Below are 14,083 nucleotides of genomic sequence, written 5' to 3' on the forward strand. Positions count from 1 at the left end.
CAGGTATGCAGTGGCGGGTTCACTGAACAGGAATACAGTGGCGGGTTCACTGAACAGAACAGGTATGCAGTGGCGGGTTCACTGAACAGAACAGGTATGCAGTGGTGGGTTCACAGAACAGGTATGCAGTGGCAGGTTCACTGAACAAGTATACAGTGGCAGGTTCACTGAACAGAACAGGTATACAGTGGTGGGTTCACTGAACAGAACAGGTATGCAGTGGTGGGTTCACAGAACAGGTATGCAGTGGCAGGTTCACTGAACAGGTATACAGTGGCGGGTTCACTGAACAGAACAGGTATACAGTGGCGGGTTCACTGAACAGAACAGGTATGCAGTGGCGGGTTCACTGAACAGTACAGGTATGCAGTGGCAGGTTCACTGAACAGGTATGCAGTGGTGGTTTCACTGAACAGGTATGCAGTGGTGGGTTCACTGAACAGGTATGCAGTGGTGGGTTCACAGAACAGGTATGCAGTGGTGGGTTCACAGAACAGGTATGCAGTGGCAGGTTCACTGAACAGGTATGCAGTGGTGGGTTCACTGAACAGGTATGCAGTGGTGGGTTCACTGAACAGGTATGCAGTGGTGGGTTCACAGAACAGGTATGCAGTGGCAGGTTCACTGAACAGGTATGCAGGTATCCAGTGGGCTCACTGAACAGAACAGGTATGGTGGGCTCACTGAACAGAACAGGTATGCAGCCAGGAACAAGCTAAGCCTAACTAATGTTTCCCTATGAGAGACAGTCTGCAGCAGCTCGCCCTACTCTCAATAACGCAGGCACACGAGTGAGCGTAATGGTCGCCGCTGCCTGCCTTTTATTAGGGGGGGAGTGGCTCCAGGGGCTAGTGTAGCCTAATTGGCTACACTGGGCCTGCTGACTGTGATGTAGAGGGTCAAAGTTGACCCTCATGGTGCAAAAGTTCGCCTGCGGGACGCGAACGCGAACCATTGAAGTTCGCATGGAACCGTTCGCAGGCGAACCTAAAGAGGAGTTGCATCCCGTCACTGAGGAAGAGCAAGAGGAGATGGAGAGTACGTCTGCATCCAGCTTTGTGCAGATGTCCTCTTTCATGTTGTCCAGCCTGTTGAGGGACCCCCGTATCCAAAAACTCAAGTCGAATGACCTGTACTGGGTGGCCACGCTACTAGACCCTCGGTACAGGCACAAAGTGGCGGACCTGTTACCAACTCAACACAAGGCGGAAAGGATGCAGCACCTGCAGAACAAGCTGTCGATGATGCTTTACAATGCGTTTAAGGGTGATGTGGCTGCAAAACGCAGTCAAGGTACCACTGGCAGTAACCCTCCTCCTCCCAAGTCCACGCAGGCAAGGACAGGACGCTCCAGCGATCTCAGGGTGATGTCGGACATGCGGCCATTCTTTAGTCCAACTCCTCACCATAATCCTTCCGGATCACCCTCCACCAATGCCTGGACCGGCAGGTAGCTGACTACCTGGCCTTGAGTGTGGATGTAGACTCTGCGAAAAGCGACGATGAACCCTTGGACTACTGGTTGCGCAGGCTTGACCTGTGGCCAGAGCTGTCCCAATTTGCCATACAACTTCTCTCTTGCCCTGCCGCAAGCGTCCTGTCAGAAAGGACCTTCAGTGCAGCTGGAGGCATAGTTACTGAGAAGAGAAGTCGCCTAAGTCACGACAGTGTTCAGTACCTGACCTTTATCAAAATGAATGAGGAATGGATCACGGAGGGCTACTGCACGACCAAAGACTAAGTCAGTCCCCACACACAGCATCTCTGCCTGCAGGCCGCTTGACTGCCTTCTCCGCCACCACCAACAGGGTCCAGGACTCTAGGCGGATTCCTGAATTTTTAAGGCCGCTGCTAGCAGCGGCTGCTACACAAATTTTTCTGGTGCGTGTACATGCCTGCCTAATTTTTCTGGCTGCACTGCGGGCGGCTGCAACAAAAAAACAAAAGGCATGTACATGTGCCCATCCCCCTTCGTGATCATTACCTTGCTGCGGTGAAGGGGCTTGCGCATCACAATGAAGCAATGACCGCCGGCTATTTGAGTGTCTCGGGTGGGGGTGGCACACAAAAGATAATAAGGTCGTTGCTTCATTGTGGTCAGACCAAATTTGATCAGCTGGACAGTCACTGTTGTTCTATCATTGAGCTACCACAGCCCGGCAACCATATGGGCTGGAAAAACGCCACGGCCTACACTCTGGCCACGGTGCGCACCAGTCCAGCACGGCCGTCACTATGCAAACAGCTGTTTGCGGTGCGTTACACAGTGAGTTTGGTGTGTCAGTGTGAAGCAGAACTCTAATTACACTCCCTAATTGATGTATACCCATGCAAGATGTTTGAAAGCACTTTAGGCCTGCAATTTAGCATTCAATGTGATTTTTGTCTTAAAAAGCTGCTTTGCGTCAAATCCAGATTTTTCCCCGGGACTTTGGGCATGTATCCCACTCCGCTATGCCCCCCCTCCAGGTGTTAGACCCCGTGAAACATCTTTTCCATCACTTTTGTGGCCAGCATAATTTTTTCTATTTTTCAAAGTTCGCCTCCCCATTGAAGTCTATTGCGGTTCGCGAACTTTTACGCGAACCCAACCTTCCGCGGAAGTTCGCGAACCCGGCTCGCGAACCGAAAATCGGAGGTTCGCGACATCTCTACTTGTAACCTGTAGGATTCATGATAACCCGGATAACCTCCCAACCATGTTGGCAACCATTATCTCCCATATAGAGAATCGCCCTTATCACCACCACCCCACCATCTCACTCTCCTATACACTCAAAATTAGCATCCCAATAATCCCAGACTTTCTTAAACACCTCTTTTTCATTGACAAGGGAGGTCAAGTGTTCCATAGGCCTAACCCACCGTATTCTGTGAATCACATCTTCCACTCTTTTCCAAAAAGCAGCTATAGAAATACGAGCTGCCATTAGAGCATGATTGAGCATCTTTTGAGTATGAATTTTCAAACCCTCTTTGAGTTTTCCCAAAAGAAATATCCAGGGATCCAAAGGAATATGGTTTAGAATGACCTTGTAAATTAGAGACTGTATCGATTTCCAAAAACTTTGGGCCAACGAGCAAAACCAAAAGACATGCTCAATCGTACCTTCCCCACCGCATGCTCTCCTGCATTGATCTGAAATACCCAGATAGATTTTACTCAACTTGTTCGGAGTCATATACCATTGAAATAAGATCTTGTAAATATTTTCCCTTGTCTGAGTACACAAAGAGGTCTTACGAGCATTAAGCCAGATATCTTCCCACTCTGACAAATCTAAAGATAACCCCTATTTAGCCTCCCAATCCAACACATACTTATGTTTTGGAAAAGAGGTTGGACCCAGGATCAAAAGAGCCTAATACAACCTTGAAATCAGACCTGGTTCCCTATCTGAGTCCAATAATAGACGCTAAAATGGAGTATGCAGGGGAATGTAAGGCTTGGTGGTGTATTCTCCACAGTCAGCATGCAACGCATGAGCTGACATGAAGGAGGTACACACACTAGCACAAGGAAACAGGCTATCACTAGTATAGTGGAGGGGAGGACTGACTCCAATACGAGATTGTGGCGCACAGAGCCGGTGCAGATCCGACAGCCACAAACAATACTTTTGCGATAACGTCTCAGCGCAAGGTAGCGCTGAGCGCATAAACCAGAACTGAGGAGATCAGGACAGGTAGACAGAATGAATGCTTGCTAGCTAGCCGCTACTTAGTGACAGCAAGCGTCCACAACAAGACAGACTGGAATGAGGCAGCCAATGCGTTGCAGCGATGGCGTGCCTCACAAAGACAGGACAGGATAGTCAGGAAATAGCAGGATCGAGATAGATGAACGTAACACAGACAAAAATACAATAAGTATGTTTTCCTAGCGTATTACAATTACAGCTATCAATGAAACTATTTGTAACGTCTGACTAACATATGTATATATCGGCAATGAACCGATATATGACATAAGCAGGAACTCTGACTAGGACAGGAGTAATACAGGGAACAGGACTCAGAAGGATTCGCTATCTCTTCGCAGAGATGAACGCAATCCACAAACGGTAACAGAACAGGATTCAGAAGGATTCGTTATCTCTTTGCAGAGATAAACGCAATCCACAAACGGTAACAGAACAGGATTCAGAAGGATTCATTATCTTTTCGCAGAGATGAACGCAATCCACAAACAAAACCAGGAGCAGGGTAACTAACTCAGCACGGGTGATCACGATACGCGCAACCTACCAAAACGTGCTGGAAAGCTGACTAACTGCACACAGGATATAAACAGTTCGTGTACTATCAACGTAACACGAATACAAGGAAAATAATAAACATGCTGGTATGCATATATATTGGCAATGAACCAATATATGATGCAAAGACCAGCAAAGTATCTTTAGAACAAGAAACACGATCGGGGGCTGAAGCAACAGCAAGACAGGCTTAAACTGAAGCTATGAAAACCCGAGGAGTCCTGCAGGAAGCAGATCTTTATACTGAGGTCATCCAATGGGAGCAGACATGCAGATTCCCACACAGGTGAATGATAATCAGTCACAAGCTGACAGCAGGGAAAGGCAGACAAAGCTATGCAGCTTGCATGGAAAGAGATCAGAACTGCCTGAGCTTCAGCACTACTACTTCCAGCAATACCTGCTGCAGCAGCGATCATGACAGGGAAGAGATAGATTACCCATAGATCTAAAGACATATGATCTCATTTGTAAATACTTATGAAATTTCCAGTGAGGAATCGGATACTTTGCCTGTAGCTGCAAAAAAGTTAGCATCTTAGTAAGAGAAGAGTCAAAGAGATCTGAAAGAAAGATTGGTCCAGCGCTGCAGAATCACACCTATGTCTAATCAGTGAATTATGTGGAAAAAGTGGCTTACCTTGCATTCGAGTCAACCTAAAAGGGACCTTAGGTAAACCATATTTGACGCGGGCCCTGTGCCAGAGATTCCATGTAAACTTAACAGCATTAAGCAACGGCTTAACATATTTTGTTATCCCGTTTACAAGGCCAGGCGTAGCTTCCATAGCAAATTGCAAAACCACTTCTTCCACTTCTGCCAATTTAGTCCTAAGAGGAAGGGAGAGCCATTCTGCTAAATGGCGAGATAATATAATTTAAATTGTAGGACTGATAAACCACCCTTACTTCGATCAGATTCTAAATTGCCGGAGATGGGTAGCAAGATAATATAATTTAAATTGTGGGACTGATAAACCCCCCTAGTTCAACAATTCAGTTTTAATGTGAAGAAAGACAAAGCAGATGGATGTTGCCCTCATGCATTGCTCAAGGTGTCCCTGATCAAGAAGGAGCAAGGCATTCATACTGCATTGTGCTGCATCCCAAAAACACCTTACAGCATGTATATGCCACAAGGTATATAAGGAAACACAGCTGGTTTGCAAAACTGATAATACTACATTGGTGTTTTTCTTATAAATGGTTCCCAGTGATTAAATTAACAAGTAATTATGATGATGAATGATAATGACATAAGCAACAATAATCAAGCATGTTTGTTACATACAGTATATCTTCTACATCTATTATGTTCTTCCCTCTGGCGGTAGCCACGCTTAATGCAGAACCACGCTAGATCTGCTAGGACTTGAAAGCATTACAGCATAGAACTGCTAGTAGAGTGTTGTACCGTGTTAGCCATCAGTAAAATCAAGGAGTTTTGAATCAGGATGATACCATTTATTGGCTAACTTAGAGATGAAAAAACAGTGAGCTTTCGGCTTATAAAAAGCCTTTGTTGAACTGGTTCCTGAAAAAAACTGAAAAACACAGCTTATATACACTGACATACAGAGGAGAAACATTCTTTAGTAGACATAAATGTAATTAGATGCCTTAACTGTTAAGGCCCATACACACGGGGCACAACTGTAGCTTGTTACACGTGGTGCGCGCCTGTCCGTGCGACAGTTCGCACGTGTGGCTGAAGCGCGCGCCACGAACTGTCACTAGGTCCCTCTGTCGTTCGGCGATTTAACGGTTCAATCGCCGGCAACTTCTGCCTCAAGAACCGTCCCTAGTCCGCCGCGCGTACCGACTTGTGTATGCGGACTAGGGACTAGAGACAACATGCAGTGAAGGGAACATCTGGCAGGGGGACGAACCCCCTGCAGACAGCTTCCGCCACATCTCTGTCCCTCTGTGCTACGTGCAGAGGGACCTGGCGACGAACTGTCGTTGCTTTGTCTCTTGTCTGCTTGCAACTGCAGACATTTGTACCTCATGTGTATGAGGCTCTACTCAGGAGGCTTTCCCAGGCATCCTGGCTAAATTGATAAAATCAACAGTTCCCTCAACATGACATAAAGCAGACTCTGGTGATGGGGAGACATCGCAAATTCCGAGTTCAAATTGTAACTGGGCTGGTTACATGCACCTTTATATCTAAGCTAAAGAGAATTGTGGCATTTAAAACTAGCACATGAAAGCAAATAAAATGAATAGTGACAGACAGTGAACACCATCTTAAACAGCATATGGCACAAAAAATGAATGAAAAGATAGAAAAACGAAAAGAATTGTGGCATTTAAAACCCATCGTACCAGCACAAGAAGATAGGCTTAGTGCACACCAGAGAGTTTCCGCTGCGGTTTGTGATCCGCTTGCGGGTGCGGATCCGCTTGGGTAATGTATTTAAATGGGCTGGTGCACACCAGAGCGGGAGGCGTTTTGCAGAAACGCATACTCCCGGGCTGCTGCAGATTTTGGATTGCCGATGCGTTTCTGCCTCACTGTTAAGTATAGGAAAAACGCAAAACGCCTGGCAAACCGCATGGTATAGCGGTTTTCGAAGCGGATGCAGATGCGTTTTTGGACAGAAGCTGCTCTTCCAGGTCAAAGTGTACTTCCTGTTGTTCTGCTTTGCATGAGGGATTGCAGAGAAGGTTTGTGCAAGATGTCTGGCACGTGGTTTACGACTGAAAATTTAATAATTAAGATACAGAATTGTCCAGAGCTGTATGACAAGACATTGCCTGGACATAAAGATCATCAAAGGCTTAATGACATCTGGAGAAACATTGCCCATGACTTTCTGGGTGAAAAATGGGATAATTTGTCACCAAAGGCCAAAGATGCAAAAAGTGAGTGTATTTGTTATATATGTGATGTTAACTGCGCAAAAGGTGGATCAGCGCAACACCAGGCCGCCTCCGAATGGCCTCCATCAGAGATGCGCTGGGCCCCCCCAGGAACTACAAACGCACCTTGAACCCAAACAGAAGCTCTGCATATACACCAAAAGCATGGCTGTTAAGTGGGAGCAGCTGACCAAAAACTAAAATCGAAAATTGAAAATTGCGCAAAAGGTGGATCAGCGCAACACCAGGCCGCCTCCGAATGGCCTCCATCAGAGATGCGCTGAGCCCCCTGGGGCTGATCCACCTTTTGCGCTGATCCACCTTTGCGCTGATCCACCTTTTGCGCAATTTTCAATTTTCGATTTTATTTGATTAGCCGCACCCAGGCTATGCATATACATAGGTTAGGATTTAGTTAGTGTTAGGCCCCTCCCATGGAAGATTGACTTCTTCGCAGTGGGAGGGACGAGTACTTAATAGGTTGCATGCAAGCTGTTAATGGAAACCAACATCCTCCTCTAGTGGTAGACAGGTCATGTGTATGCTCTGTGTGTATTCGACCCCACAAGTGGGGCTTGCACTCTTTTGCAGGTAGGCACTAGTCTGTTTTTAAGTAGCGCTGCTCATTTCCTTGCTATGTGATGTTAACTGTTTTAAGTTGAGTATTTCTGCACTGTGCTTACAATATGTGAAGACCCCTCCCCTGAAAGGTTAATTAGCTAATTATAAGTGTAATTATCAGATGTCGCTCTTGCAGTCTCTGTCTCTCTATAGCCATCTCTCAATCGAAACAGCACCTACATGTGTGTGTATGTATGCACATGTATTCTGAATTGGGTTGTTATAGTACAGTTAAGAGCATGATCATAGATTAACACATACAAACAGGTTGAACTAATGTTTAATAGTAAACTAAAGATCATAATGTAATCAAATTAAATGTCACCCTTTAATATTGACATAAAAATAGGTTATGGCACAAAATAATCTGCGAGTTTATCTCTCATTTGAATTGCAGAAATAGGCCCACGTAAGGTAGAAGGGGCGACATTTAGAAGAGCACTGGGTGTAATCTCCTCCTCCTCCTCCTTCTCCTCTGTGTTCATGTCATCTAATGTTCTGACATAATTGTGCAAAACACATGTGGCCTTCACAACTGCTATTGCATACTGTGGTTTCATTTTTAGGGCAGTATGATAAATGCGCCATTTGTTTGAAAGAATGCCAAAAGCACATTCCACCACTTGCCTGGCTTTGGTAAGGCGCTGATTAAAAAACATTTTTTCCTGAGACATATCTCTTTGGGCATAAGGCCGCATAACATGTTCAGATAGAGCAAATGCCTCATCAGCCACAAACACACACGGGTAAGGTGGGTGTTGTGTGTCAGGCCAGGGTCGTGGTGCTGGTAAAGTTTCAAACCAAATCTGCTGTGTTGGAAAACTGCAGAATCATGTGAACTGCCGTAAGCACCCACATCCACATATAGAAATTTCAAATTCGGATCCACCACAGCCATGAGCACAAGAGAAAAACATTTTTTATAGTTGTAATTCAAACTGCCAGTGGCTGCAGGCATAACCAGACGGGCATGTTTCCCATCCACTGCTCCTAGGCAGTTAGGGAATTAATGCTTTTCCCAGAAATGTTGAATATTAGCCTCCCACATAGGTATATCAGGAGGTGGCATGAATTCTGGCTGCTGTGTTTCCCAGATTCTGTATAGAGGGAATCAAAAGGAACAATATCCTCTGAGGTGTGCAACAACACCCATATACACTTTATTCCAATACAAGGATATGTATATCAAGAACATTGAAGAAACTTGAAAAATATATATATAAAAATACAATAAATCTTTATTGAAGACAACACTTGTGCAAAAATATTCATAAAAAGTATCCTTCAAGGAACATTTTCCATAGGAAAGAATGGCAAACATACAGCAGTGATTAACATCAAGATTAGTGCAAATGTAAATATTGAGGCAACAACATCAACTTGTTTCGGGATAGACCCTTCATCAGGCCTCCACATGTAAAGATAAATCTAAAACCAAAAAATATAAAGCCATTAGGACCATGTGGTGATAAGATGCAACCAAAGAGTGAAGCATAATATGAGCTGGTGCAAAGAAAATAAAAAGTGCAAAAATAGAGAGTAATAATATACAGTACCACTGTTGTGACAAGGTTGTTAAAGTAAAGAAAGAAACAAGGAAAGAAAAAAGGATACCAGGAACCCTTAAGAAAGTAATAAGCAACAGATGCCACCAACAAAAATGGCAAACTCAAGACTGAAAAAGGGGGTACCTGTATAGTTAATAGTGATGCTCAAATACCCCTTTTTAAAATTCGAGTTTGGTCGAATTCGAATAGTAAATTATTCGAGGTCAGTCGAATATTCGAGTCGAATAATTTTTACTATTCGATTCGACCTCGGACTTCGAGCTCACTATTCGAGTCGGTATTCGAGCTCACTATTCGAGCTGACTATTCGAATTGGCCTTAAATAGCTTCCAACACTTGTTTTGAGGGTGAATGATGCAAGAAACATCTTTTTTTCCAAGTAACAACAGCAAGTGATTATGTGGGGATGTTCCTTTAAAAAAAAATGTGGAAAGAGAAGTTGTGTCCTAAATTTTGTTCAGTAGTGTTACTGTATATACTTGTTCTTCTTCTTCTTTATCTTTCTTCTTCTTCTTCTAGATCTTCTTCTTCTATATCTTCTTCTTCTTCTTCTTCTTCTTCTTCTTCTTCATCTTCTTCTTCTTCTTCTTCTTCATCATCTTCTTCTTCTTCTTCTTCATCATCTTCTTCTTCTTCTTCTTCATCTTCTTCTTCTTCTTCTTCTTCATCATCTTCTTCTTCTTCTTCATCATCTTCTTCTTCTTCTTCTTCATCATCTTCTTCTTCTTCTTCTTCTTCATCATCTTCTTCTTCATCTTCTTCATCTTCTTCTTCATCTTCATCTTCATCTTCTTCTTCTTCTTCATCTTCATCTTCTTCATCTTCTTCTTCTTCATCTTCTTCTTCTTCATCATCTTCTTCTTCTTCTTCTTCTTCTTCTTCATCTTCTTCTTCTTCTTCTTCATCTTCTTCTTCTTCTTCTTCATCTTCTTCTTCTTCATCTTCTTCTTCTTCATCTTCTTCATCTTCTTCTTCTTCTTCTTCATCTTCTTCTTCTTCATCTTCTTCTTCTTCATCTTCTTCATCTTCTTCTTCTTTTTCATCTTCTTCTTCATCATCTTCTTCATCTTCTTCTTCATCATCTTCTTCATCTTCTTCTTCATCTTCTTCTTCTTCATCTTCTTCATCTTCTTCTTCTTTATCTTCTTCTTCTTTTTCATCTTCTTCTTCATCATCTTCACGTATTTCTCTTTTCAATTTTTTTTTTAAAGAAATGCAGCTATTTTTGAGCGTAACAAATAGCTGGTGGGCGCACGCATGTTGGAAGCGCCATTGTATGTGCTCCCTGGCAGTGGAAACACAAAGACAGCAGGAGGTAAATTCAGCAGCAGGAGGAGGAGGATGAGTGTGTGGCAGCAGGCAGTCAATGAGGCAGGCAGCTCGCCGTGACATAATAGCCCTGGTACCTAGCGGTGATACCAGGGCTGTAAATAAACACAACAGGAGGTCCCAGACAGCGGTCGTGCAGCCCACATTGTGTCCAATACACAACTGGGACAACACAGTTTTCAACCCGGGCACCTCAGAAAAATTAAACCTTTTTTTTTTTTTAATGGTTTTTTGGTTTTTGGTTTTACAACCAATATAGCTATTGTTTGACGTAATAGCTGGTGGCAGAGTGGCAGCAGAAGAAGGTAATTCTGTGTACCCTGGCAGTGGGAAACACAGACAGACAGCAGCAGCAGGAGGAGGAATGGAGGAGTAGGCGAGCAGCTATTGTTTGACGTAATAGCTGGTGGCAGAGTGGCAGCAGAAGGTAAATCATCTGTGTACCCTGGCAGTGGGAAACACAGACAGACAGCAGCAGCAGCAGCAGGAGGAGGTATGGAGGAGCAGTGTGAGTGTGGCAGCAGGTAGGCAGCGTGACATAATAGCCCTGGTACCTAGCGGTGATACCAGGGCTGTAAATAAACACAACAGGAGGTCCCAGACAGCGGTCGTGCAGCCCACATTGTGTCCAATACACAACTGGGACAACACAGTTTTCAACCCGGGCACCTCAGAAAAATTAAACCTTTTTTTTTTTTTAATGGTTAGTTTGGTTTTTGGTTTTACAACCAATTTAGCTATTGTTTGACGTAATAGCTGGTGGCAGAGTGGCAGCAGAAGAAGGTAATTCTGTGTACCCTGGCAGTGGGAAACACAGACAGACAGCAGCAGCAGGAGGAGGAATGGAGGAGTAGGCGAGCAGCTATTGTTTGACGTAATAGCTGGTGGCAGAGTGGCAGCAGAAGGTAAATCATCTGTGTACCCTGGCAGTGGGAAACACAGACAGACAGCAGCAGCAGCAGCAGGAGGAGGTATGGAGGAGCAGTGTGAGTGTGGCAGCAGGTAGGCAGCGTGACATAATAGCCCTGGTACCTAGCGGTGATACCAGGGCTGTAAATAAACACAACAGGAGGTCCCAGACAGCGGTCGTGCAGCCCACATTGTGTCCAATATACAACTGGGACAACACAGTTTTCAACCCGGGCACCTCAGAAAAATTAAACCTTTTTTTTTTTTTAATGGTTTTTTGGTTTTTGGTTTTACAACCAATATAGCTATTGTTTGACGTAATAGCTGGTGGCAGAGTGGCAGCAGAAGAAGGTAATTCTGTGTACCCTGGCAGTGGGAAACACAGACAGACAGCAGAAGGGCAGTACACAGCAGCCCACTGTAGGTGTAAAATGTGTGGCTGCAGGCGACGTAATAGTCAAAGTGAACCAGGCTGGCTTAGTGAGCAGGAGCCAGGAGGTGGTAAAGGGTGGTAAGGCACATTAACGATGGTTCCGGCAGCCAGTTCATGTCCCCCTCTCGCCGACAACAGGGGCCAGGAACTCGCCTTCCACCCACGCCTGGTTCATCTTGAGAAACGTCAGTCTGTCCACAGACTTGTGAGACAGACGTGAGCGTTTCTCGGTGACCACGCCACCAGCTGCACTGAAGCAGCGCTCGGACAGCACGCTGGAAGGGGGGCAGGACAGCACTTCCAGGGCGTACTGCGCCAGCTCGCTCCAGATCTCCATGCGCTTGACCCAATACTCCATGGGATCAACAGGGGCATCGCTGTCAAGCCCGCTGTACGACCCCATGTAGTCAGCCACCATGCGGGTCAGGCGCTGGCTGTGACCGGAGGAGGATGCTGCTGCATGCATCTCCTCTCTAGTCACTGCTGCCGGAGCCTCTACAGTCCTGTAGAGCTCGTGGCTGAGAGACAGCAGGTCTGTGGGGCGCTTGCTGCTGCTGGATGCAGGCACCTGCTGCTGCCTCTGTGCTGGCTGCTGGACAGTGGGGGTGGAAGGCTGGGGGAAGGCTTCCTCCAAGCGCTCAACAAGGGCCTGCTGCAAGCTCCTTATTTGTTGCGCTGGGTCTCCTCCTGCAGGCGGCAGGAACTGGCTCAACTTCCCCTTGAGGCGTGGGTCCAACATCATGCTGATCCAGATGTCCTCCCTCTGCTTCATCTGGATCACCCTGGGGTCCCTGCGCAGGCACGTCAGCATGTGCGCTGCCATTGGGAAGAGGCGGGCCACGTCTGCTGGCACATCGACGTCAGTGCTGTCCTCATCCTCCTCCTCTGCCGCCTCATCCTCTCTCCACCCCCGCACCAACTCAGCTGCGCTGTGCTGATCCCCCTCATCAGCAGCCAGGTCAGGGACCTCCACCAAGTCCTCCTCCTCCTCCCCCTCAGAGGTGGACTGCGCAGCTGGTTGCCGCTCCTGCTGGTCCAAGGCTGCCGCTCCCTGTTCCAGCAAAGCATCGAGGGCCCTGTTCAGCAGAGAAACCAGGGGCACCCACTCGCAGACCATAGCATGGTCCCTGCTCACCATGTTTGTGGCCTGCAGGAAGGGAGCCAGCACAAAGCACACCTGCTGCATGTGCCTCCAGTCATCATCGGGGACGATGGACGGGATGTTGCTGGTCTTGTCCCTTCTCTGAGCTGCGGAAACAGTGGCCAGGGCAAGGTACTGTTTGACAGCGTGCCTCTGTTCAACCAGACGCTCCAACATCGCCAGGGTGGAGTTCCAGCGAGTCGGAACGTCAAGGATCAGCCGATGGCGTGGCAGATCCAGCTCCTTTTGCACGTCTTCCAGGCTCGCACAGGCTGCAGCCGAGCGCCGGAAGTGACGCACAACATTCCTTGCCGTTTCCAGCAGTTCGCCCATCCCCTGGTAGGTGCGCAGGAACTTCTGCACCACCAGGTTCAGCACGTGGGCAAGACAGGGGATGTGGGTCAGGTTTCCCCTGTCTATTGCGGCAACCAGATTGGCCCCATTGTCGGCCACCACCTCTCCGACTCTGAGGCCTCTGGGGGTCAGCCAAATCCTCTCCTGCTCCTGGAGTTTGGCCAACACATGGGTTGCCGTCAGCTTGGTCTTCCCAAGGCTGACCAAGTGCAGCAGCGCTTGGCAGTGGCGGGCCTTCACACTGCTGCTGAGGCGGGGGGTTTGGCCAGGTGTGCCGGAGGATGGCAGAGGATCGGAGGAACCTGCTGCAGTTCCCCTGACCCTGCCGGGTGGCACCACCCACTGTGTTGCTGCTGCTGCTGTGCCCGCTGCTGCTCTCCCATCCTCACCCCCTTCCACCAAGCTGACCCAGTGGACAGTGAAGGACAGGTAGCGGCCTGTCCCGAAGCGGCTGCTCCAGGAGTCCATGGTGACGTGGACCCTTTCACCAACCGCGTGCTCCAGCCCTCGCTCCACATTGGCCATCACAAAGCGGTGCAGTGCAGGAATGGCCTTGCGGGCAAAGAAGTGTCTGCTGGGGAGCTGCCAGTCTGGGGCTGCGCAA

This window comes from Hyperolius riggenbachi, chromosome 6 (genome assembly GCF_040937935.1).
Source record: "Hyperolius riggenbachi isolate aHypRig1 chromosome 6, aHypRig1.pri, whole genome shotgun sequence".
In the NCBI taxonomy this organism is placed as follows: domain Eukaryota; kingdom Metazoa; phylum Chordata; class Amphibia; order Anura; family Hyperoliidae; genus Hyperolius; species Hyperolius riggenbachi.